Genomic DNA, 26,796 nt, shown 5'->3' on the forward strand with positions numbered 1-26,796 from the left:
CGCACGGGTTATTGGAGGACTTTCCTAACTTAAAGGTGGGAGGATTATTGCCAGACCCGGAGTTAAAGAAGGAGAAAAGATTGGTAACTGAGATGCAAGAAGGGGCAGTTGTGGTCTTTTCCCGAGGACAAGGTCATTGGGGGAAGATAATCAGACCGGATCCAACCTTCTATCACCCAATCAACCCCTGCAAGAGGAAGACTGGGCCAGACATCCTTGTTGCGGCACAATATGCACGGTGCGGAGTGCACCATTGAGGAAGCCTACGGACCAGGAGTGGTTTGGACCAGCCCGTCAATAAACTTTCTTAATTTACAGTCAGGATTTTCATCATCACATTATGGACAATTACCTGATATTAGTTGTTTCGATCCTATAGATGTTGTTGTGGAATCACCAAGTGTTAAAGCAAATAAACCTCTTGATCTTTCAAAAGAGGTTCAGTGCTTATTTCCCGCTAAAAAGGAGGAACTGCTCGACTTCTAACGAACCCAGTCATGCTAGTAGTGAAGGCTTTGAGGAGTTTATTCCAAGAATACCTGGGGACCCAAGGTTGGGATCAACTGCATTAGTCTTTGGAAGCCTGACATATGCCTACATACTGAAACAGAAAAAACACAAACTGGACTCTAGAACAGAACAGACTGTTTTGCTTGGCTTTGCCCCAGCAGCAAAATCTATGAAGGAATGAACTTAAAACAGGTAAAGTCAACTTAAGACATGTGGTTCATTTTGATGAACAAAAGAAAGCTGACAAAAGAGGGACTGTTAGATACCTCTGAAGAGCAAGAACAAATGCTGCACCTCTACTGGGTACAACAGTGCCAATGTCTTTACAAACTGAATCAAATGAAAAACAGGAAGATGATGACACACAAGATGAGAGCAATACACCAAGAGAAGGGGACAGCGATGGAGATGCTGAAGCTGCTGGACTGGAGGAGGCACTGATGCCACCAGATACTCCAAAGCCTGCCATCAGATGCTCATGGTGACCCAAAAAAGGTGTATCACCTCTTCGCCTGATGTACCCTGCAAGGTTGTCACTGATTGATTCAGTGACCTGGGGAAAAATTGAACAGATGCAAGCAGCTGAAGGTGCCAGATGGAGAAGCTGCAAAAAAAGAGAAAGAAAAAAATTTAAGCACTACTCAAAAATTAGACATAGACCCTGACCATACCAGCACCAGGCAATAAAGCCACTAAGTGCAAATGGGTCTTCAAAGTGAAACAGGGTGCAGAAGGAGAAGTGGAAAGCTACAAGGTAAGACTGCTTGCAAAATGTTTCCTGCAGAAATATGGAGAAGATTTTGATGAAATCTTTGCTCTCTTGTCAAGCAGAGCACTGTAAGAATGGTCCTGAGTGTGGCAGTCTACAGAAAGATGCAAGTCAAACACCTAGATGTCAAGACTGCATTTTTACATGTAAAAATTGCAAAGGAGCTAGCTGTACATGGACTTCATAAACGAGAAACATCCTGATTTTGTATCCAAACTAAAGAAAGGCCTGTATGGACTGCAGCAAGCTGCCAAGGCCTGGAATGAACAACTGAAGATGCTACTGCAACAAGATTTCAAGCAAGGTGATCCATATCTGTACTTGTATACCAGAAGCAGAAATGGACATTTAACTTTTATTCTTTCCTATGTTGATTATCTAACTGTAACTAATCAAAGCGAACAGGAGTACAAAGATATTATACACCATCTTCTTTCAAAAATTTATTTAAATTACAGAAAAAATAAATATGAAACAAAAAAATCAACACAAACCGATTAAAAACAAATTAGACACAAAAACAAACAATGCAAACAATGCATTTACAAAAGCAATGCATCCCTCCATTAGGAGCATGAGATACATTGAATCATTTTTTCTTCCACACACTCCCACAAAGCCCCATTCCCCTTCCAAAAACGCACTAAATCTCACAAAGGTACACAACTCTTTTATTAATAATAATCAACAAAAACTCCCCAAATATTAATGAAAATGCTGTTATTTATCAATCTCTTTTACTACAGTATCACAAGTTACCTTATAATTAATAGCAATATTCCATTCTTCTTTATATCAATCATTTAACTGAAAATCATGTTTTACTTTCCAGTTCTTTGCTATCATTAGCCTTGCTACTGTTAATAAATTTGCAAGTAATTCTTTTTCTATTGAGCCCCACTGTTCCCTGTCAAACAGTGATAAAAACACTATTCTAGGGCATAGCTCTACATTTTACTTCAGCATTTATTTCTTTAAAAAACACCCTTCAAAATGTCAATATATTCTCATATTCCCACTACATACATACGAAAACAAGTGCTTACACCCTGACCACATCTCCGACATAAATTAGAATGTTATCCATACAATTCAGTTTCACCAGTATTAAATACCATCTTCAAACTAATTTATATTTTTTCTTGTATCCTTACCTTGCCAATATACACTTTTAATATTCTTGATTGTATGCCATTTAACAAATAAATGGAAAAAAAAGAGTAAGGGGATGCAACCGACTATTTGGGCATACAAATTAAAGGGAGGTAGAAAGCTTATATTTGGTGAAGCAAAAACAAAAGTTTATTGAACTTGTGGAGACACTAGATCTCCGAGATACCCATACCGTTGCAACACCCATGCCAACAGACTTTCTGAAAGGCAGAGAGGAAAGTGAACCTCTGTTAAACAACAGCAAGTACAGAAAAGCTATAGGAAAACATAGGTATTGCTGTGGGAATACTGAGCAGAAACATTAGTTAACCAAAACAAGGTGATTCGATAGCTGTCAAAAGAGTAGCTAGATATTTGAAGGGAACTATGGATTGTAAATCAGAGACGTGGTGGCGCTGTGGGTTAAACCGCAGAAGCCTCTGTGCTATAAGGTCAGAAGACAAGCAGTCGTAAAATCGAATCCACGTGACGGAGTGAGCTCCCGTTGCTTGTCCCAGCTTCTGCCAACCTAGCAGTTTGAAAGCATGCAAATGCAAGTAGATAAATAGGTACCACCATTGTGGGAAGGTAATGACGTCCTGTGTCTAGTCGCGCTGGCCACATGACCACAGAAACTGTCTACAGACAAAACGATGGCTCTACAGCTTGGAAACGGAAATGAGCACCGTGCCCTAGAGTAGGACACAACTGGATTAAATGTCAAGGGGAACCTTTACCTTTACCTTTATGGATTATAAGCTAAGACTACCAGCCAAGATAAACCTAAAGCTTGTAGGGCACACAGATCCAGACTGGGCAGTGGATAGCATAGACAATGTCCACCTATTTATACATGGGGATGAACCTATTTCATGGGCTAGACATAAACAAAATGCTGTAGCTCTATCTTCCACATAGTCAGAGTGAACTGCTGTAGCAAAAGTATGCAGAGGACTGCTATGGTTGGAGAAACTGCTAAAAGACTTTGGAACAGATGAAGAGATGCTAATCTAGATGATAGAAGACAAGCAGAGCTATTATTGTTATTGCAGTTGTTATTGGCTGGTCTATTGCCAGCATGCCTCCACCACCTCAATGATGAGTACCCTATTATTATCGTAACCAGATTAGGCTTGAGTCTCCTCTTGTTCCTTATCATGAATAGCCAGGAGAACATGACACTGACAATGATCTCACATACCATACAATTAATTTGGGAAATTCACTTAAGCAATGATATTACAAGCAAATACAACTTGTAATATCAAAAACTTAATGACACTACAAGTCACCACATTATTTTCAAGAATAATGACACTGATCCTTTATTATCCCCCCAAAAATAATGTAATTCAAGTAACATTACAAGTAACACTGTTGCTTGCCAGCTTTGACCTATTGCCTTCATAGACTGCTTGCAGGATTCCCAAAGATATCAATGTGAGTCAGCCTCTTGATGAGTTCTCGCTACAAACCCTTCTTAGTTTAAAAATGAATTTTTTTATTTAACAACTTCCAAGCTATTTTTTATCATAACTCTTTGCCATTTTGTTTATGCATTTATCTTCACCATTACCTCTGAACTTTGGAAACGCAGCATAGGACTTTTTTAAACATATAAACAAGATACTGACTGGCTACCCTTGGAAATGGGGTACTGGACAAGATGTGATTGAGCAGGCAGATCCTTATGGTTTGAACAATTCTCACGCTTGGCAATAAACTATGTAAATTCCTATGTTTTCCAATACATCCGCTCAATCGCATCTTGTACTCTGAAATATACCTAAATCACACTATCTGCAAAGAAAGTAACAAGAAGACCCGCCATACAGAAAAATGAGGGGGGGGATTATATCACACACAGATAATGTGCTTCTCATGTCTTACACTCATGCTTTGGAAGCATTTAGGTACCAGGTGAAAACTCTTAATTCTTCACTTAGCTTTAAAAATGGTATTTGATCAAATTGGTCGCAAGAGTGGTCGCAAGACCAGATAGGCGGGATATAAAATAAAATAAATAAATAGTACCTTCCTTCTCTCTCTCTCTCTCTCTCTCATGTGTGTCATCTCCTTCTACTCTTACATGTCACTGATGCTGTGAATGGCTATGTAATAAACTAGGTTCCACAGAATCTACTTCTTGCTCATGCACTCTTAACTTTGTTTTCATCTTGGCCTCAACCCTTACCTTGCATAGCCATATCAATCTGAGTGACCTACCACCACAGTTTTTCATTCCGTCCCGTCATCTTTAATTTCTAATCTATCTAATCTATCTTCAATGGCAAAACATCGTATTGCGATGCTTTTTTAAACAGCTGATTGGTGGTTCCAAATTGGCCCCCGGACACCCAAAATGGCCGCCGCAACCATTTTCGCACCCTACCCTCGCTTACCGAGGGCGCGAAAATGGCGGCGCTATGGAGGAACTTCGCTGAACAGTGAGTTTGGGGCCCCATAGGAACGCATTAAACGAAGGTTTTACAGGGTGTACTAACGATTCCAAGCATTTTAAAGTTTTGGAACATTTTAAGACACTTTTAAAATAGCGAAAACAGACATCGCTAAGCGAAACGGGGACCCAAACTATCATCGCTATGCGAGGCATGGTCCCGAACATCGCTATGCGAAATTCCGCATTGGAAACATTGCTAAACGGAGCACAAGATCGCTCCTAAAACCTCATCGCTAAGCGAATACATCATTAAACGAGGCAATTGCTAAGTGAGGCACCAATGTATAAAGTTGCAGTTGAAGAAATGAAAACCTATGCAGACAACTAAAAGTGAATTGAGTTACATTCTGTATCTTTTTTTCTTTATATGGAATATAAGCAAAAGCATTCAGTTTAACAAAACTATGCATACTGATTATTCAGTTCTACAAATCATTTTCTCCATTATGGGTTATTTATTAAAAATAGAAGCCAGTACATTTATTGTGGAACATCTGTTTTTGATAGCATCTATATACTGCTTTCCATCAACCTGTGATTTCATAGTTGCGTATAATGCAGAGTAGAATATAATCAATCATTTAACCACGATATGACAATACAGTCTTCACCAATCTCCAGGTGTTTTCGGCCACAAATCTCATCAGTACCAGAGAGTATGACCAATGTATAAAGGATTATGAGAGATTATTGACGATATCAGGTTATGCAAAGTTACAAAAACAACATTAACAATAGAATAGCAGTTGAAAACAACACATTTTAGGAAATTACAGATTAAAATGCAAGGGCACAAATAAATTAACCCTTGCAGCAGGAAGACTAAACATGGTTACAATGAAAGTATTCTGAAGCTGCATAACACTGCAAAAAGAGTACATAACCTTTGTTTTAACAGTTCAACAAATTTCTGTTAAGAGAGGCATCTGGAAAAGGCCCTCTGCAGAAGATCTTCAGATACAAGTAGGATGGTATGGCAAGAGGTTCTTCTTTTAGGTATTCACAAGGGAAGAGATTCATTAGTACTGTTTGCTCTATTTCATTGTGAATAATTGTTTACTATTCCAAATCAGATACAAATCTACAGGTTTTTTACTACTTACCCACATTTGCTCTCTCTCCCTGATTTGAAGCTGCAAATTTGGAGCCAATGTCAAGACAAACCTGCAATAATTAGAAAACTTCTATAAAGTTATCTGAAACATTATATTACTCTTGTTTCAGAACCGAAATAAGGAGATAATCACCAATCTACTTATTAGTAGCAGCACAAACCACCCTGTATGTTTTTTTCATTTTTATACCTATTTGTTTAGCACCACGAAGTCATTTTGGCTTACACAGTCTTGCTCACTTGGTTTTAAAATGAAAATTCCCTTTGTTTTGTGCTCTACTAAGGGGCATACAAACTTCTTTCAAACTGTCGTTTTTGTTATCTGAAACTAAAATCCATTACCATAAAAGGATTCTTGTCACTGTCACATTATGCAGGAACAAAACATAGTGAATGACTCCACAATGAAACATACACCAAAAATCCAAAATATCAATGAGCAGAATCTTATTCACACAGTTGTGTGAGCACATAATGGTACCAGGAGCTGGAAATGATCAGTTTAAACAAATCAAATGTTTCCTACTTCCCCCTTTCAAGTTGTGAGGCTCCTTAGGGCTCTTCTTTGGCTCCCCACTGACAAAAGAGATCCCTAAGAAGGAGGATGGGTGGGGGATAGGAAATTTCCATTTGTTTAAATTTATTATTTCCAGCACCTGGATCTAGGTTACGCCAAAGTAACCACACAAACAAGATTTTGTCTGATGTGTGTTAGGGTTGAATCAGCAAACAATCCTGCTTAGTACAGAACTTTTGCAGTAAGAGACTAATGTTATGACTGTAAATGAAGAAAGAATATTCAATGTCATCAGTCTAGGACCGTTACCATACCCATTAGAGGAATATTGTTTTATTTTGGCTATTACTGAAAACAATCCATAACAGAACATTCTGAACAATTCAGGCATAGACACTATTGCATTTTCTGAAAATCAGCTTAAATCAGCACAGAACCCATATTTAGTTATATCACACCATTCTCCCAAGGGAGCTTATAATGGATTTTAAAACACAAGTATTGAAACAATTAAAAATTACAATAAATTGCAATATTTAGTGTTACAAAATACTAGGTAAAATCAGTTTAAAACAATTGAAAATCACATTTAAAAGATGAACAACTCTCCCATTCAAACCCCTTCCTCAGCAACAATTTAACTTATTAAAAGTCTGCCTTTAAAAAGTATTTGCTGGTTGCCAGAAAGACAGCAGGGAGGGATCCAGCCTACTTTCCTATGAAAGAGAGTTCCATAGGCTGAAAACAGCCACCAAAAAGGTCTTTCCCCATGTTTGCACCAAGTACCCTGTGAGACAATGGGACCACAAGAGAGGCTTCCTCCAAAGAGTTTAAAACCCATGAAGGCTTGTATGAGGAGATACAGCAAGGACCTACGTCACTGGCTGAAATCATGTTGCTTAGCATAATCGACTCATACCACAGAGGGCCCACTGAACCAGTGGGAATTTGGTGAGTCAACTGCTCTGTAACTTCCATTGATTCAAATGGGCCTACTATAGTTGCAGTTATTTTGGAAGTTAGTTGCAACTAGAGTACATTCATTTGAAATAAAAAAAATTATGGAGGAGTTGACATATCAAGGAACAAGCACTGCTGCACACTAGTTTTGACTGTGCAAATGAACACTGATGTTGTTGTTGTTTAGTTATTTAGTCGTACCCGACTCTTTGTGACCCCATGGACCAGAGCACGCCAGGCCCTCCTGTCTTCCACTGCCTCCCGGAGTTGGGTCAAATTCATGTTGGTTGCTTCAATGACATTGTCCATCCATCTTGTCCTCTTTCGTCCCCTTCTCCTCTTGCCTTCACACTTTCCTAACATCAGCGTCTTTTCCAGGGAGCCTTCTCTTCTCATGAGATGGCCAAAGTATTGGAGCATTAGCTTCAGGATCTGTCCTTCCAGTGAGCACTCAGGGTTGATTTCCTTTAGAATGGATAGGTCTGTTGTCCTTGCAGTCCAGGGGACTCTCAAGAGCCTCCTCCAACACCACAATTCAAAAGCATCAATTCTTCAGTGGTTAGCTTTCTTTATGGTCCAGCTCTCACTTCCATATATCACTACAGGAAAAACCATAGCTTTGACTATGCGGACTTTTGTTGGCAAGGTGAAGTCTCTGCTTTTTAAGATGCTGCCGAGGTTTTTCATCGCTTTCCTCCCAAGAAGTAGGGGTCTTTTAACTTTGTGGCTGCTGTCACCATTTGCAGTGATCATCAGGCCAAGAAAGAAAAATCTGTCACTGCCTCCATATCTTTTCCTTCTATTTGCCAGAAGGTGATGGGACCAGTGGCCATGATCTTAGTTTTTTTAATGTTGAGCTTCAGAACGTTTTTTGCACTCTCCTCTTTCCTCCTCATTACAAGGTTTCTTAATTCCTCCTCACTTTCTGCCATCAGAGTGGTATCATCTGCATATTGGAGGTTGTTGATAGTTCTTCCGGCAATCTTAATTCCGGCCTGGGATTCCTCCAGTCCAGCCTTTTGCATGATGTATTCTGCATATAACTTAAATAAGCCGGGGGAACAATATACAGCCTTGTTGTACTCCTTTCCCAATTTTGAACCAATCAGTTGTTCCATATCCAGTTCTAACTGTTGCTTCCTGCCCCACAAATAGGTTTTTCAGAAGATAGATAAAATGGGCAGGCACTCCCATTTCTTTAAGGACTTGCCATAGTTTGCTGTAGTCCACACAGTCAAAGGTTTTTGCATAGTCAATGAAGCAGAAGTAGATGTTTTTCTGGAACTCTCTGGGTTTCTCCATAATCCAGCGCATGTTAGCAATTTGGTCTCTAGTTCCTCTGCCCCTTCGAAATCTTGTACTTCTGGGAGTTCTCAGTCCACATACTGCTGAAGCCTACCTTGTAGGATTTTGAGCATAATCTTGCTAGCGTGTGAAATGAGTGCAATTGTACGGTAGTTGGAGCATTCTTTGGCACTCCCCTTCTTTAGAATTGGGATGTAGACTGATCTTTTCTAGTCCTCTGGACACTGTTGAGTTTTCCAAACTTGCAGGCATATTGAATGTAGCACCTTAAGAGCATCATATTTTAAGATTTTAAATAGTTCAACTGGAATGCCATGAATAAATGAACATTAGATGCTGCTAATACTGAGCATTCAGGTTCAGGATGAATCCAAGGACATTCAAGCTGTGAACTAGAGTTTTCAGGAAAAGGTTGAATCCTTATTCCCTGATCTGCCTTTCACGTGACCAGGAGTTTCAGTTTGTTTGCTCTCATCCAGTATATTAGTGAGATCAGACATTGGTTTATAATCAAAACAACATCCCTAGAAGTGTATGGAAAGGAGAAAAAGGTTTGGATGTTATCTGCATACTGGTGGCAAATTGCCAACAAACTCCAAATAACCTATCTCTGTATTTTCATGTATATGTTAGATACAACAGAAGACAGCCCTGAGAGATGCAACAGGCCAATGGCAAAGACATCAAACAGGATGTATAGGGGTTCGTTGATATCTTTTGACAGTTCTTCAGTTTGTACAGGAGAGGAGTTTCATTAAACAATTCTTTATTAACGTAACTAGAACTTTTTTTAACCACAACTTCAACGGGATCATTAAAAGTCAAATTCCCAGGTAAACTGTCCCATAACGCAGCAAAGTCTTTTCACACGTTTCTCCTCTTAACGGTCACTCTGCCTGAAGCGTTCTTGATCCGTTGCCACCCTCTGACACACACTCCTTATCGCACAAATAGCCCTGCAACAGGGGTGTCGTGCCCACTAAGCTCAACCCTCCTGAAAAGACCAGAAACACTGAAAGACAGGGCCTCTAAGTCCCATTCCAAGGAACTTAGTACAATACCATGGCTGACAATATCAAAAGCTGCTGAAAGGGCCACCAGAACCATCAAGAACACACTTCCCTGTCCAGTTTCCAGTACAGACTGTCCACCAAAATGACCAAAGTTGTCTCTATCACATATCCAGACCTGAAACCAGACTGAATGAGAACTAGAGAATCAGCCTCATCCAAAAACTGTTGGAGCTGCAAAGCCACCACATGCTCTAAAACCTTCTCAGTAATGTTTGATTTGCTCCACATTTCTCCCATTTTCTCTCTAGTCTCCAACCCATTTAACTATCTCCAGCTCCTTAGGTCAAAGGACATTCTCCAAAAAGTGTAAAGAAACCAGTCAAAAGAACTATACGCCTCCAGTGGTAGATCACTGCAGTTAAACCTCCATATCTACACCACTCCGTGCAGTGAGTCTAAATTCCACCACATATCCATATCGACAGAGTTAGAGTTCCTCTACACCTAGACTGCCAGTATCCCATCCAGTACAATAAAAGAACCCCAGGGTGTTTTGCAGCATCAGTGGGATCAGATATCACTTGGTACAGATCCATGGTTGTTATGGAGGACATGAAGCCCTAAACCACTCCTAACAAGGCTGCCTCAGAATAGACAAAGTCCCTGAGCACCATCTCAGAGACCAGCTTGGTTAGCTCATAAAGGCAGAATGTTATACAGCAGAGTGGCAGTATATCATGTCTGCTGTGTTCTCATTAATTGACCTGGCATAAGTGACAACATTTTCAACCCGGGGGGGGGGGGGGCTTACATCAAGACTATCCAGGCTATCTGACTTAGGGGCAACCAATACCTTGTTGCTCCACCTTTCACATTATTCCATAGCTGCCCTCTCTCCATATATCCTCTACCCTATATAGTTTGAATGCATACTCCCTGTTTGTCCTCATCACTCTTCCTCTTAAGAAAATACATCCCTCCAATTTTAAACTGAACAGAGCTTCAAATATGCAAAAAGCAGCAGGTAGATAAGCAACAAGTACTACATTAATGTTGCTTAATAAAGAAATGGGAGGTGAACATGAACAGCTGTTTGCAGGTACAGGAAAAAACAACTGTCACTTAGCATAGTATGTCATAGTAGAACAGGCCACTGAATCAGTGGGAGTCAATGAGACAACTCTTCCATAAGCTGCACTGATTCAAATGAACCTACTTAGAAGCAAGATTTTTATGACATTTCACATTTTCTCTGCAGCCTACATTTGAACCCATAAATAAATTGAAACATGTTTATGAGTAATCTGGCCTTTCTCACCAGATTATTCATAAACATGTTCAAACCCACCCATAAACTCAAACATAGGTCGCAGAAAAAATACCGTATGTTAAAAAAATCCTCCCCAGTACTTACTATGTCAATGGAACTTATTGAGGACATGGCTCACCAAGTTTCCACTGATTCAATGGACCTCCTCTAGTGTAATTTATAAGCTAGGCCCGTGATCCCAACCTTGGGCCTCCAGATGTTCAACTCCCAGAAATCCTGGCCAGCAGAGGTGGTGGTGAAGGCTTCTGGGAGTTGTAGTCCAAGAACATCTGGAGGCCCAAGGTTGGAGACCACTGAGCTAGGCAACAGTCCAGCCACTATAAACAAGTTCTCAGATCAAAGAAAAATTCAAAAGAGCAAAAAGGCAAGATATATAAAAATCCCAGAGCCTCACTAATGGTAGTCTTATGATCAAAGTTGGCTGTTACTCATGATAAAGAAAAATCACAGAATGAACCTTCTTATTTTGCCTGAATAACACTTGGTTTGCAAATGACTTTTAGGTGATAATCCAATTATTTTCATAAAACTTTATTTATCTTATTTATATTTGAAAGATGTCATAAAATATAGTAGTGTCTGAAGAAGGTAATGAGATTAAAAAGGGTTACATGAATGGTTTGAATAAATCGAGTAAATATATTTTTAAAAGATATCACCTTGGGTTACAAAAGGAGAACATCATACAAATCCAACAGAATTTGATACGTAGGCTAACAAATGGAAGAAGTAACCATCAAAAAGCAAAAAAAAAGTACCTTGGACCATTGGCAACTAGAGAAAAGACTATTTCAAGGTGCACAATATGATAACATCCCCTTTTACCAGCCCCATTTTTAAACATAGAAGTACATTACAAATACCTTAACATAGTGTCATTAATATTTCAGTGTTCCTAGTGTGTTTAGAAAATGTACTTGTTATTATTTTGAAATAAAGAATGAAACACAGATATCCAGCCTCTTTCAGAGCTGAGCTTAATTCCTTCTGTTTCATGTATATTAGTGGTATATTGTACAGTATTTCAAGCAGAGTGGGGTTTTTTACCATCAGAAATTCTTTTAGAATAGAAGGATCCCAGACATTTTATTCCATTGTATAATAAAATGTCTAAGATATTTCAAAATAATTTAGTATTTTAAAAAGCAAGCATAAAAATGGAAAAGAAGCATGTAAAATAGTACAGCAAGCAGTAACACTGTACAGTACCACCATTCATTTGTAGTAGCCATTTTCTTTTTGTATCAGACACTGATAATTCCGCATTTCTTATTGCACTCTCTCTTTAGACCTGAAGGTGGCAATGATTAAGCTATGCTATTTTTCATTTTTCTATAACCTATGCTGAAGAAAAATGTGGTCTAATGAAATTTCAATTAGCACTTGAACTACATACTATTGCAGAATAGCATAATGAGTCTAAAATTAAACTAATTTTTTTTCTTCCTAGACAGTTGAGAAACAAGAAGATAACGATTCATGTATCCTACAGATCAACAAATATTAGTGCAGGCTATAATAACCCCCACAACAAACACATACAGTACAATAAAAATTTAATGTGTTTCAACTGGACACCTCAAAGTACATTTCTTCTAATTCCACATCTTCCTGGTTCTCTAGACACCTTCAAATGAGATGTAAATAGCACTGTCAATCTTTAATGAGACTTCTTCTCTAGTATATTCAGTTCAATCAAAATCTCATGGATATATGAAGAGGTCCAGAGTTTCCAGTCACATTTCTAGTCACCCCCCACTATCTGTATTATTTTGAGTGTTTTCTTTGGGTCTGCCACCAGCACCACCAAGCAGACTGCATGGGACTCTTAACATCAACAAAGCTGGAGTGCAAACTGAGAATAACATCTGCCAAGCACTCACCAGGCAACATTATTAATTTGGCTTTAATTGGCTTCTCTACTTGGTGACTAAACCAAACTTTAGCCCAGCTTTCTGATGGAAATTGCTATGTTTCTATGTGACCTTTTCCCCATCTCCCAACTGAACTAAAACTTGAATTTCAAAAACAGAGAATGTGGAGGGGTAGAAATACTGTGGTGCCTCACATAGTGACGATAATCGGTGCAGCAAAAATCGCTGCAAAGCGATTTCGTCGCTATGCGATTAAAAAAAGCCCCTAGGAATGCATTGAAACCCCTTCAATGTGTTCCTATGGGCTTCAGACTCACCTTTAAATGAAAATCCTCCATAAGGCGGCCATTTTCGCTGCCCAGTAAGCGAGGAATCCGTCCCAAAAAACAGCAGGTGGCTATTTTTTTACCTGGTGGCCATTTTGGAACCGCCGATCAGCTGTTAAAAATAATCGCTTTGCGATGATCGGTAAGCGAAACAGGGTACCGATCATCGCAAAGCGATTTTTGCCCATTTAAAACATCGCAATGCAATCGCTTTTGCGATCGCAAAATCTTCATCACTATGCGATTTCGTTGTTAAACAGGGCGCCCATTAAGCAAGGCACCACTGTATACAGATTCACTGTCTGTCCTGTCTCAGTAGTGGGGTGGAAAATCCCAACAACACATTACCATGGATGAAGCATTAAATAAAATCCCCAAAAGGCAGTTGACCTCACTTTAAGAAGCGTACCTGACCCACTTCTGCTACAAATTTCTGGGACACTCATTTATAATTTTGCACTGTTCACAGGATAATGGTACAAGACTCAAGAAGTGGATTTTAATAAAAAAAAACCTTATACTGATTGCTTGATTTTTTAGTGGACTAACAAAAGTATCAAAGGGACATGGTGGTGCTGCAGGTCTCTGGACTGCAAGGTCTAAAGACCAGCAGTTTGAAGCCACATGACAGACTGAGCTCCTGTCACTTGTCCCAGCTCCTGCCAACCTAGCAGTTCGAAAGCATGTAAATGCGAATAGATAAATAGGTACCACCACAGTGGGAAGGTAACACGTTCCATGTCTAGTCGTGCTGGCCACATGACCACAGAAACTGTCTACGGACAAACGCTGGCTCTATGGCTTGGAAACAGGGATGAGCACCACCCCTAGAGTCAGACACAACTGGACAATTGTCAAGGGGAACCTTTACTTTTACCTAACAAAGGTATCACCTTCTCCTGCATTTGTACTGCCTCTTCTCCCTCATCAAGAGACTATGTTTCTTATGTTACACTTTAGTTTCATTGTTCATAAATTCATATATGACTTAAAAGGCATGACACCCAACTCTCTGTCCAGTTTTAAGCTCATTAATTTATCTCATATATATGCTAGCTTTGGAAGAATCCTAAATTCAATTAATCTGCAGGCGTACCTCGATTTACATACGCCTCGGTTTATGTAATTTTTGGTTTATGAACTGAAATCTGCATGACAGATGATGGATTAATTTCATAAACCAAGGCAGTACTGTATACTATCCCTATTTTGTTAAATTACTCACTCCCTTCCACCCATGTTAAGTGCTCCAGTGTCTTGAAACAGCACAAACATGCTGAGTTGAGTTTCATACAACTGTCAGTCTCTTATTATAATACAACTTCCAAAGCCATAGCCAGCACAGTCAGTTGTTGAGATTCTAAGGGCTGCAGGCTAAGAACATATGAGTCTACAAGTTTCAGAACCACTGTACAGTACCATCTGCTAATGAATACAAAATAAAATTTCCTCAAATTAAGTTTAATATATATGGGGAGCTCTAAATGGTACAAAATGTGGTAATAATAAAAGAATTAATTACATCCATATACAGCAATTTAGAAAAAACTAAGCCCTTAACACAAAACAAAGAACATACAGTAATAAGCAGACATTGCCTGCAGATTCACAACCTAAAAGGAATGAAAAATAAGAAATGGCAGCAAAATAAAAGAAGCAATGATTATGAAATGTATCATAATAAATACGTAAACAATAATAATTACATAATACATAAATAATACAAAAATAATAATTACTTTATTTAGTTCTGAATATTTAAATATTAACTGTGGCTTAAATTACCAACTTGGGTTGTTCAAAAGCCACTGCTTCAAAATATTTTCATTTCAGACTTCCTAAAGACAAGGAACACTAGATACCATTACATCTTACCCCAGTGAGAAGTCTCTTTCTAAATGTGTGGCAGTTTCAGCAACTCAATAATCTTGCAGATCCTTTAGACATGATATCTGATCAAATAAATCCTCATTTATTGCCTTCTAATCACTGACTGCCCAACAACCAATTGCTTCAGTATTTGTAAGTTACTTATAAGATTAAATATATATTTCAGGTTTTGTTCGCGACTACAGAATCAAACACACTTTTCTGCAGCCTAACTCCAAAAACTAAAATGTAATCATTTTGTAATCATTAAATCCCAAAATGGACAGATTCTACAACTCTTTACTCTGTCTTGAAACAATTTATGGTCCTTTTCCCCATCCAATTTATTGTAGTTGTTATGTAGCATCAAGTGGGAACCAATTTAGAGCAGTCCTAACAGAACTTTCAAGGAAAGCGAAATGTTTAAGGAAAGGTTTTATCAGTTCCACCCAAACACTGAAGTTTCATGGCTGACCAGGGATTCAAACCCAAGTCTGCTGAGTCCTAGTCCATCACCCTATTCATTACACTACACTGGATACCCACACCAAATTTATTACTTTAGGTTTTCCAGGCAAATATTTAATCTAAATCAGAGCTAAATCTAACACTAGTCCTACCAACTACAGACTCACTTGAATCAATTGAGACAATTTAAATCAATTGTAACTAACAATTTCCATTGATTTCTAGGAGTTTGCTCTAAGTAGGTCTAACATTGGTCTAGTGGCCCTTAAGTATTACCTATGTTAGATAAGAAAGACAAATCTTACAATATCTACAAGAGCGTCCAACAATACAAAACTCATCCATATCTATTCAGATAAATGTCATACTGTCATGCCTTTTAACACCTTCTCAAATCATACTTTTCATTTTTAATTATCGAAGAAAGATTAATAGCAGTGGAACATGAACAACAAAGTGCTTGTCCACTCACATCTTAGTTGTCACTTTCTCACAGGCATCTGATTGGACACCACTGCATTCAACCACTGACCTGATAAAGCAAAACTCTTCTGAAGTTATGTTCGGTGTTTCTCTCATATTAAATCTCAGATTTAAGAAAAAAATCTTATCAACAAGATGTTTGTTAGCTTATTCTTACCACTTCAGTAACATAACCAAAATATATTTTGCAAAACATTTCAGTCTAATATAAAATGATCTTAGAATGTTCAGAACACCATTTCTTTACAACTCTGACAAAGAGTCAAAGGCAAACCCTGTCCTTGCTACTTCTGTGAAGCTAGACATTACTTGTTAAAGGCAGAAGGAGCGCACCAAAAAAAAGACCTACAAGGTTTATTTCAAAAATTCCTTTTCCATCTTCCCAATGTTTCCCAGCTACACATGACTTCTACATTAATACAAAACATTGGCCATAGAATTAATATCAAGCAAGGTAAAGGTAAAGGTTCCCCTTGACAATTTTTGTCCAGTCGTGTTCAACTCTAGGGGGTGGTGCTCATCCCCGTTTCCAAGCCATAGAGCCAGCGTTTGTCCGAAGACAATCTTCCGTGGTCACGTGGCCAGTGTGACTTAGACACGGAACGCTGTTACCTTCCCACCGAGGTGGTCCCTATTTATCTACTCGCATTTGCATGCTTTCGAACCTCTAGGTTGGCGGGAGCTGGGACAAGCGACGGGCGCTCACTCCGTCGCGTGGATTCGATCTTACAACTGCTGGTCTTCTGACCCTGCAGCACAGGCTTCTGCGGTTTAGCCTGCAGTGCCACCACGTCCCTAATATCAAGCAAAGCAAGATACATTTTCCTGCCGCAAATGCTTAGCGCAGGTACAGCATCATCCTTTTTTTCATAAACTACATCCATACAGTATAGCATATGATAGCAGGCACATGGTACTTCTTGCTATCTAAAGTTGGTAGACAAGATCAGATTAGTCTGCTTTAGCAAAAGAGACACCCGATTGTCTGGGTAGAGCTGTAAACAACGTTATTGCTTTAGTGAGATACTTCATTCTGTTCCCCAAATGTAAAAAGCCCTCTTAAGAGATATGGCATTTGGATTTTATGGATTCCAACTCCCAGAATTCCCCAACAAAATTATGGGAGTTCCAGCCCACAGACCTACATGTTCACAAACCTGTATTTCCCTCACCTACAACAAAGCCTATTCCCCCAAGGTAGGCCTTCACTTCATGCTGCAATGCAAAAAACAAAAACAAAAAGTGAGAGAAAATTCAACAACAAACAACAAAGGAGTACTGAGGACTGAACAAAATGTACTGGATACTCAAAGCAAAAAGTGAAATCTACATGTTTTGCTTGCTTTTGGACCTCTGATCCCAGTATTCTCCCAGAATTCCACAATCAGATGTACTGTGGATGTTCAAGCCCACAAAAACACACCTGTAGATACCTTCATTTTATTCATCTGGAGAAAAGATAAGGCCTTCTTCTAGGCCTTCTTTCCTGTTACAATGCTTTCTAGCTGTTGTAATGCCTTCTAGGTATTATAGTCTTGCTGCCCTTTAGGTGTATAGAGGGGTACATCCCAAAGAACTAAAATGCCCAGAAAGCATTTGCAGAACCTCATAGAAAGCACTGTAGTAGTATATGAAGGCTTAGAATGCAACATTGGGAGTGCTAGGCTTGGCTTCTGGTAAGGGTAATGCAGATATCTGAAGATGTGGGTCTGCTTCCAGAATTCTGCTCAGGGAATTCTTGGAGAATTCTGAGAGGTATAATCCAAAAAATCTGAATGGTACATCCCTAATCCCTGTATTTTCTAATATTTTCTGTATTTTCTTAGAAGAGATAGCTGTGTTAGTCTGTGCTAGCATATCAAGCAAAAACAAAATAAAAATAATGTTGTGGCACCTTAAAGACTGTTATATTTTAATGTGAGCTTTTGTGGACAAGTCTATTTCCATAGACAGCAGCCAGAGGTAAAGTGTCTGAGGAAGTGGACTTCTCTACCAAAGCTCCCATTAAAATGTAGCAGTTAATCTTTAAGATGTCACAATGTTTCATCTTCTTTAGTTTTTATTTTGTCTTTGCCTGATATGTATTTTAGAAGATTTGAAAACAAATGTGCCAGTCTGATCCGGAAAACATGTTGATGAAGTAGTTCCCAATATGGGATGTCAGAGCCAACCATATAAGTACATGGAAGTACATACAGACTATTCTTTTCTGAACAACCAAAATAAAGTTTACACCTTGTAAAGACAACCCAAAATGATTTATTTCCATGGATGCAACACTGCTTATCTGAATATGAACTGGGACAAATTATTAAAATAGAAACAGCTCTCCTACTGCCTCAGTGATTACCATCTTCATCATATGCTATGAAACAAGCCAGAACAATAAACGATTAGACATTCATCCAGGAAACAAATACCAAGGGGTAACCATTTTCAGAGAAGATAAACCGTAGTTTAGCACAGTGAGAACAATTATACAAGCCTCCCTGTCTCCATGGCCATGGGGTTTGCAAACATTCAGTTGTGTTTTGGATTAACCATGATTTAGTGTTGCATAACTTTGACTTTGGTAATATCTACGATTTCTAGTTCCAAGCATTTACAGCAGACCTACTAAAGTAAAATTCTATAAATGACAGATTCTCTGTCCATCTGCACGAAAATGGAAAAAAATACCTCAAAGTAAACTCAATTTCTTCTCTAGTTGTCCAACAATGTCTTAATGACACCGAATATTGGCTTTTATATCTTCACAAGTATCTTTAAAGAGTAGTAGAGATTGACCTCACTTTCAAGCCAAGCACATTTAAATCTCACCAGTTTCAACATTGATATACTATAGTCAAAACACCCAGAAGGTGACAACTAAACAGGGCTTAGAGCTATTTAAAGAACAAAAATTTACATAAAAGAGAACCTAAACTGAAAAGCTATTCATACTCCTACAACCCAATCAACTGCAACTTAGATATTTCTGTTAATTTCAACTGTTATTTATTAGCAGCAGCTAGGAAGGAAGAAAAAAAGACTAAAAGCTCTCTCCTACAGGACAAATAAGAGGAAATCTGATAGTTCAGCAATTCAAGAGCACAGAAAAACTATGGAAAGCATGGAGATCAGTTTTGCTGCTTTCACTTTTCTGATCTAAGAATATCGAATATTGGTTTGCTTATATACTCTAGCAGTTTAAAGCAGTTTATTGATGACAATGTTCCTGACAAGTTTTTACTAAACTTTAAACAGACAAATGTGAACATTAACCTTTGAGATGATGAGTAAATTAAAGAATATATACAAAGGACTAAAACTTGTAGTTGGGTTTGGGGATATATTGTGTATTTTCCCTTCTGGCAATGGTCCATCGTGGAATGCTGCTCAAGAGGATCCCTGACCTTCAGGGAATGTTTCCAGAAAGCACAAGACCAGCTGTCGGAAGAGCCAATAAACTTTATTACATAAATGGAAAACTATGAGTGACACCTCAGATCAGTAGTTGATCTGCTTCAATGACACAGATGCTTTGCAGGTTTGTCACAGATAACATCAGTCTCACTGCCATATCAGAGCCTTGAGAGCAGCTTTCAGGCAACCAGCTGAGCCTTCATTGTCTCTTTCAGACTTAAAAACTACTTGCTCCCCAGAGTTGGAAGAAGGCATTGCAGGCACTCTCTCTTCTTGCAATGGAGAAACTGTCCTTGCCTCAAGAACACACCCTTGTGTTAAAAACAACCACATTACCGAAATTCATGCCAGAGTTCACCCCTATTTCCAGCCTTAAAAACTGCAAATCTATGCACAGAAGAAAAAGGCAGCATCATACTTCGTTCTCAACACAGGAAGAGAAAGTGAAAAGGTAAAATGCTAGGAAATGCAAACAGAAGATGAGGTGCCATTGTACTCAACCATTACTTGTGGGCTTTCTAAACCACTGGCAGATTGCTGTGGGAATATAATACTACATCAGACAGGCCTTTAAACTAATCCTACCATAGCTGTTCATACATTCAGCTGTCCTGGCCCCCTCCCAGGTTTCCAAATACAAAACTTGACAAATGCTTGGGTGTCTAGCTACAGATCTTCCCCATCCCTCTCTGGAGGACAGTCAAGGAAGATGCACGGCTGTGCATTCCACAGCTATACTTTCCCCCTTTTCTGTGCCTTCTAGCCTTAACCTGAAAGCACTTTGCAGCCATCCATTCGCAGTCTACAGAGGGAAAGAGCAGCTAGAGAGTGCATACAACAAGGTATTCAGAGAGCACCTGCACAGGTAGACTGGATCTAAGCCTTAAAGCACTTTTCTGAGGAAAGAAATTTTACTGTATATCTTACAATGCTGCCTTCCCACCCCATCATTTACCCTAATTCATCCAATGACAATGGGACAATCCAGATGTATTTTATAATAATGCAATGATCACTTTCCATTTTCACTTGTTGGAGGAATGCAATCTAGTTCAGTCAATAATTTGAAAATACTCTCTTATTCAAAATAAAGTTCCATAAATTGCATGTGATCAAATCAATAGTACCTTAATTTTGTTTATTGCTTGGAAAGCAGTATCAATTGTCTTCATGTGCTGTCAAATTGCATCTGACTTATGGTGATCCTAATAGGGTTTTCAAGGTACACAAGATATTTAAGGAATGGTTTTATAGCTCTAGGTAAAGGTAAAGATTCCCCTTGACATTTAGTCCAGTCATGTCCGATTCTAGGGCGCGGTGCTCATCCCCGTTTTCAAGCTGTAGAGCCAGCATTTGTCTGTAGACAGGTTTCCGTGGTCACGTGGCCAGCACGACTAGACACGGAATGCTGTTACCATCCCACCATGGTGGTACCTGTTTATCTACTTGCATTTGCATGCTTTCGAACTGCTAGGTTGGCAGGAACTGGGACAAGCAACGGGAGCTGTGTCACGTGGATTTGATCTTATGACTGCTGGTCATCTGACCTTGCAACCTAATCAAGTGGGATTTGAACCCAGGTTTCCTAAATCCTATTCTGATACTCCATCTGCTATTCCAGGCCTGGTATCAATTATTTTGCAATGGTTACTAATTCCCTTTACAGAAAACATTTGAGAAAAAATCACTGCTATTCTCATTTTTTTGTGTGAGAAGAAAAGACTATGTATGAACATTACTTTTTCTTCCTGAGGTGAAACTTCAGTACATTGGAAAAGCAATGTGGTAAAATCACATTCTTAGCTCTTCTTTACTCTCTACTTCCAAACTTGCAGCTTATATACACACTTAAGAGTGACAGTTGTGAACTGTTGAACAAAACAGAGTCAAAAAAAGAGAACTAGCCATGAATTAGATCTCTTAGGTATAAAATTATATTGAGCCACTATAATAATCTCTGCTTGTATAATAATTGTCACATTGAACATTTGTTTGCATTCTTGTTCCCCTATAAGAAAAAAACTGTCTCATTTTGGTGAACAGCCTTTTTAAATTAAATTACAGAGCAATTTGCTCTATTGTGTTTCATCTTTTTTGTCACAAGGTTTTCAGAACAGGCAACATATTAGATATGACCTCCTTTAATCTTACCTACACTAGCAGCAAAATTCTTCTGTCTGCTTTTTTTTCACATCTTGAATCATTCATCTACCTAGAAGAAATATACAGGAAGGAATGCCAAACATCAGTTCAACCATTCAAATCTAATTACATTCTTATGAATTCCTATAACAACTGTATCACAACGGTCTGGTAAACATCTGCCTACCAATGTACTGCAGTTCTTACAAGAGAAAAATTAAGTAAGAGAAGGGCAACAAGTTTGTATATACTGTACTGTATAAAGGCCAAAGAATGTATCTATGCACAATAATCCAATACATTTTATGGTTCTAGCGTATGTACTTTTACTAACTAGTTACCATATGTCATGTTTCATTTTCACATTCTGCATGTACTAGAACCAACTTCTTTACAATGTTTTTTGAAGTTGCAAAGCTATTAGAGAACCCAGAAGCTGTGTCACGCTGATCAACAGTAACCAAAAAGGAAACTTTAATCACCGTTAAAACACACACACACAATGAGCATTACATTTTCAACCATTTAAAAATTGCTAATTTTCTAAACATTCTCCCGGTTTTACAAGAACCCACCTAAGGTGACAACCAGGCAGCACAATTGTCAAATTGTTTACAGCAGAGAGAGAACCTAAATACGCCTAAGGGTAGAGGGGACTCAAGTTTTGGTGACATGGTGGGGAATGGTTTGTAAAGGAAAGCTATAAAGTGATGCCCAACAGAGCCAGACGCTGGGGGTTTTTTTTTTAGTACGAACTTTTAAATCCCCCCCCAACTTCAGGCGAAAGAGAAGATGGGCTCCCTGAGTGGAAGGTGCTTTCCTCACAAGGCACCTTGTGCAGAAGTGCCCCACCACCTCCACGCGCTGCCAGCCAGGGTGACCTCATTCCCCCGCCCGGCCTTTCCGGGGTCGCGGCGGCTAAAGCTCCTTAGGGGCTTCCCCTTCGTCCTCCACCCGAAGTTCCTCCTCAGCGGCCCCACGGCATCTCCCCGCTCCGCGTTCACTGGCTACGCCGTTTCATGTGACCCAACAAAACCCTCCTCAGCGCAGCAGCAGCCGCTCTTTGTGCCCGGCCCAGTCGGACCCGTAGCGGACTAGGAGGAAAGGGAGAGGGAGAGAGAGAGGAGGCCCAGAGCCCCCCCCCGTCCGCCCTCCGCCTCGCGTCTCCTTCCTGGTTGCCAAACTGAGAGGCGAACGAGCTCCGATTGGCCTCGAAGCCGCCATCCCCCTCGTCGCCAGCCCCGGCTTCTTTCCTACTCACCCCAGGAGGAGAAGGCCCGGCTCGGTGGAACCCCTTTTGCTGCACTAGCGGCAGCCGCCATGTTCCCTGATGCGACAGGATGGAGCAAGGACCCCCCCTCCCCCGCCGCTGCTCTGCCTCCTCCCCTGCGCGCGCGCGCACCCCCCCCCCTCCCCGCGCGCACCGTAACGGCCTCTTTTCGACCTTCCTCGCGCTCGGCTCCAGAAGGATCCCTCCCTCACACCCCCCCCCCCCGCACAGTCACACTCCCATCCCCCTCCCTTAAAAAAGAATCATCATAACAACCATAACGGAAAACTCACGGGCTCGCCAAGGCCTGCGTCACTCCGGGAGGGGGGGAAAGAATGCGTAAGGCGTCATGACGACATTACGCCGCCTCTCGTCCGGATCCCCACACAGACTCAGTAACTTACCCGGACACATCCTGGAAGCACATCCACCGCCCTTTTCAGCACCTAAAACGCATGTGCGGAGCCTCCTGGCTCGCTAATCGGCTGCCTTTGCCCTCCTTTCTGGGCTGCCTAATTCGAGCTTCCATTTCTGTTCAAGCAGATGGCCTGCGAGCCTTTGCCCCCCTCCTTCCAAAACCTCCTCAGTTTATTCGGCGTCTTCCCCTCAGCGGATGAATGATGTGCCAGACCTGCCCAGGCAGTGTGGATCAATAGCTTAGCTTGGTGTTGGAGGAATGTAAATTGGAATCCCTGCTTAGAGCTTGGAAAAATACTGGGCTACAAGTCTCAGAATCTCTTAGCCAGGGGCCAAAATTTTTTCCAGCTTTTGCTGCTTCATGTTTCCTGTGTAGCCTTGTGCTGGTTGCTTTTTCTGGACAATGTACAGTGCAGTCCTAAAAATGGTGGCTCAAGTCATTCTGCTGCCTTGGGTAAAGCGACAAAGTCCCCCCCAACCCTACTGACCTGTCAAGGTGCATAACATCCCAGGAAAGTTAAAATATTTGAGCACCTCAGGTGATACATTTCCTCTGCCCCTTCCTGGTAGTAAAAATAATTTACTTTTTCATATTACCTCAAATCCAATGGGGGGAATTTTATGTGTGTGCATGTGTCTGGTATCTGGGTGTCTGTGAATTTCATTGTATGGGTATACTGTGTATATACTTACAATGACAATCAATCAATCAATCAATCCATTGCTTGGGGCAACTGTCTTCCTCTGCCTAAGGCCCTGGCTACAACTAAACTTACACCAAGTTTGGCAGAACTTACATGGGCTTAAGATTGCAATCTAAATTCCCTGCAAGAGTTGTGGTAAGGATATAACTTTGTATGCCAGCTGAACTGCCAGGAATTCATAAATACAAAAGAATAAGGCAATATTTCCATGTTCTTTACGTAATCCAGATGGATTGCTGTTCTCAGCTTCCCATTTAAACTGGAATGTTACATGTGCTTAGGCCATGGTTGAGCAACTGTCACCCTCCAGATGTGCTTGTACTATGCCATCCACCCTCAGCATTGGTGAAGGACCATGAGAGCTGAAGCTTTAAGAAATAAGGCCGCGCCTGGACTATCGCTTACAGTTCTGGTCGCCACACATCAAAAAAGACATCATGGAACCGGAAAAGGTGTAGAAGAGAGTGACGAAAATGGTGACTTGGCTGGGGCATCTCCGTTATGAGGAAAGGCTACAACACCTGGGGCTCTTTAGTCTAAAGACAAGGTGCCTGAGGGGAAACATGTTTGAGACGTACTGTATATCATTATGCAGAAGATGGATAAAGTAGATAGAGGGAAATTCTTTTCCCTCTCACACAATACTAGAACCAGGGGACATCCACTCAAATTGAGTGTTGGGAGAGTGAAAACAGCCAAAAGAATTTTTTTTACCCAGTATGTTGTTAGTCTGTGGAACTCCACAATGTGGTGACATCTGGCCTAGATGCCTTTAAAAGGTGATTGGTCAGTGTCACCATCCCCATGTGGCCCCTGCTTGTTTCACCAAACTAAGAGCTTACGCTACGAGTCTTTCAGCTGCCACCATTTGATTATATCAACATTATCTATTATTAATGATCGCGGTCCAGGCATATGTCATTTTAAAAGAACCAAATAGAAGTTGTTTATTGTTACAGATGTTGATAGAACAAGCAACGTTGTTCAATCTTAAACGTTTTCCTTCAGCCATCATTCTCCCACCCAAACTCCCAAAATGCTCTCAACTCTCAATCTCCCAATCTAAACTCCTCCTCCTGTTGAGTCTCTTATATGTCATGACTCCGCCCCTCCCGCACTCCCATTGGTCTATTCAGATAGCATATGAATATTCATGACCTGGGCAGACACCACATTCCTGCCCCCTTAATAAGTTTGTTTTAGGAGGGAAAACTTAACGGTTTGCCCTCATAAACAAATGAAAGTTTATGGGAGAATACAAATACCAACCTCTTACATTATTTACATTGCTAAGGATACTGTACATTACATTACAGTGGTGCTTTGCTAGACAATGATAATCTGTTCCACTGAAATCGCTGTTTGGCCTACGAAAAGCATTTCCCCACTGGAATGCATTGAAAACTGTTTAATGTGTTCCAATGGGGAAGAATCGTCGTTGTCTAGCGAAGATCGGCCATGGGAAAGCCCCTTTGCGAACCGTCGATCAGCTGTTTAAATCACTGTCTTGCGAAGCTTAGGTCCCAAAAACACCTGTTTGCAAGCGTGGAGGGAGCTGTCAAAATTGTCTAGTGAAAATCGGTTTGCGAAGCAGGTACCAAACATTGTCCAGCGAAATTCCTCCATAGGAATCACTGTTTTGCGAATCGCTATAGCTATCGCAAAAAGCCAATGTCTAGTGAAAAAACTGTCATGTGAGGTAACTGTCTAGCGAGGCACCACTGTACTCGTACAACAATAAAGATAGATTAGACATCCTTCAGTCTCGACAGACTATGGTAACGTGCTCTGTATGGAGGACTTGGAACAGTGTCTAGTGTGGCTGAGAAGGCCAATTTGAGAGTGACAATCCCTTCCACACTGAAGACAAATACAATCTGTCCCCTGTCCAGCTCCCTGATTTTGCTGCTTTCGGGACTGCCTCTTTTCCTTGGCCTACTAGACAGGGGTCTCTTCAAAATGACGCACCGCCTGCCTCCAGGCTGAACGCTCAGATGTCAAGGTTTCCCATCTGTTGAGGTCCATTCCTAAGGCCTTCAGATCCCGCTTGCAGATATCCTTGTATCGCAGCAGTGATCTCCCTCTGGGGCGATTTCCCTGCACTAATTCTCCATACAGGAAGTATTTTGGAATCTGTCCATCAGCCATTCTCATGACATGCCCAAGCCAATGTAGACATCGCTGTTTCAGTAATGTATACATGCTAAAAATTTCATCTCGTTCTAGGACTACTCTATTTGGAACTTTGTCCTGCCACGTGATACCAAAAATATGTCAGAGACAACACATATAGAACATGTTCAGCTTCCTCTCCTGCCATTCACAAAGGGTTCAGGACTCACTGCAGTGCAGGAGTGTACTCAGGACACAAGCTCTACAGACTTGGATCTTGGTATATATGCCATCAACTTCTTATTAAGCCATACTCTCTTTGTTAGTCTAGAGAATATGGTAGCTGCTTTGTCAATGCGTTTATCCAGCTCTACATCTAGGGAGAGAGAGTATCAGAGATCGTTGAGCCAAGGTACACAAAGTCATGAACAACCTCCAATTCTGTGGAGATGGTGAGTCCACACCCTGGCCCATGACTTGTGAGAGCTATGAAGGCCACAAAGAGTGACTGTTATTGTTACCTACATTTCTCCTGCAGCTGTCAGAGGGAGAATACCATGTCAGTGGTGGATCTATTAGCTCAAAATCCACACTA

The 26,796-nt window shown here is 40.3% G+C and overlaps 1 protein-coding gene across 19 annotated transcripts in view; it reads right to left on the reverse strand.

The window, feature by feature from the left end:
* ZNF644 (zinc finger protein 644) overlaps positions 1-23,596 on the reverse strand; it is a 71,832-nt gene extending 48,236 nt beyond the window's left edge. For 3 of the 19 annotated variants that reach the window (XM_020794556.3, XM_020794555.3, XM_020794543.3), the window contains exons 1-3: positions 22,960-23,100; positions 21,708-21,768; positions 5,996-6,056 (exon numbers count right to left, since the gene is read on the reverse strand). The gene's annotated coding sequence lies outside the window, so the exon portion shown is untranslated. Of the gene's footprint in view, positions 1-5,995; positions 6,057-16,140; positions 16,201-21,707; positions 21,769-22,273; positions 22,938-22,959; positions 23,101-23,244 lie in introns of those variants that run through there. The other 16 variants (XM_078391753.1, XM_078391751.1, XM_020794544.3 and 13 more) reach the window with 13 other exon arrangements.
* Between the last annotated feature and the right edge of the window lie 3,200 nt (positions 23,597-26,796).

Source organism: Pogona vitticeps, chromosome 4, assembly GCF_051106095.1.
Source record: "Pogona vitticeps strain Pit_001003342236 chromosome 4, PviZW2.1, whole genome shotgun sequence".
NCBI lineage: Eukaryota > Metazoa > Chordata > Lepidosauria > Squamata > Agamidae > Pogona > Pogona vitticeps.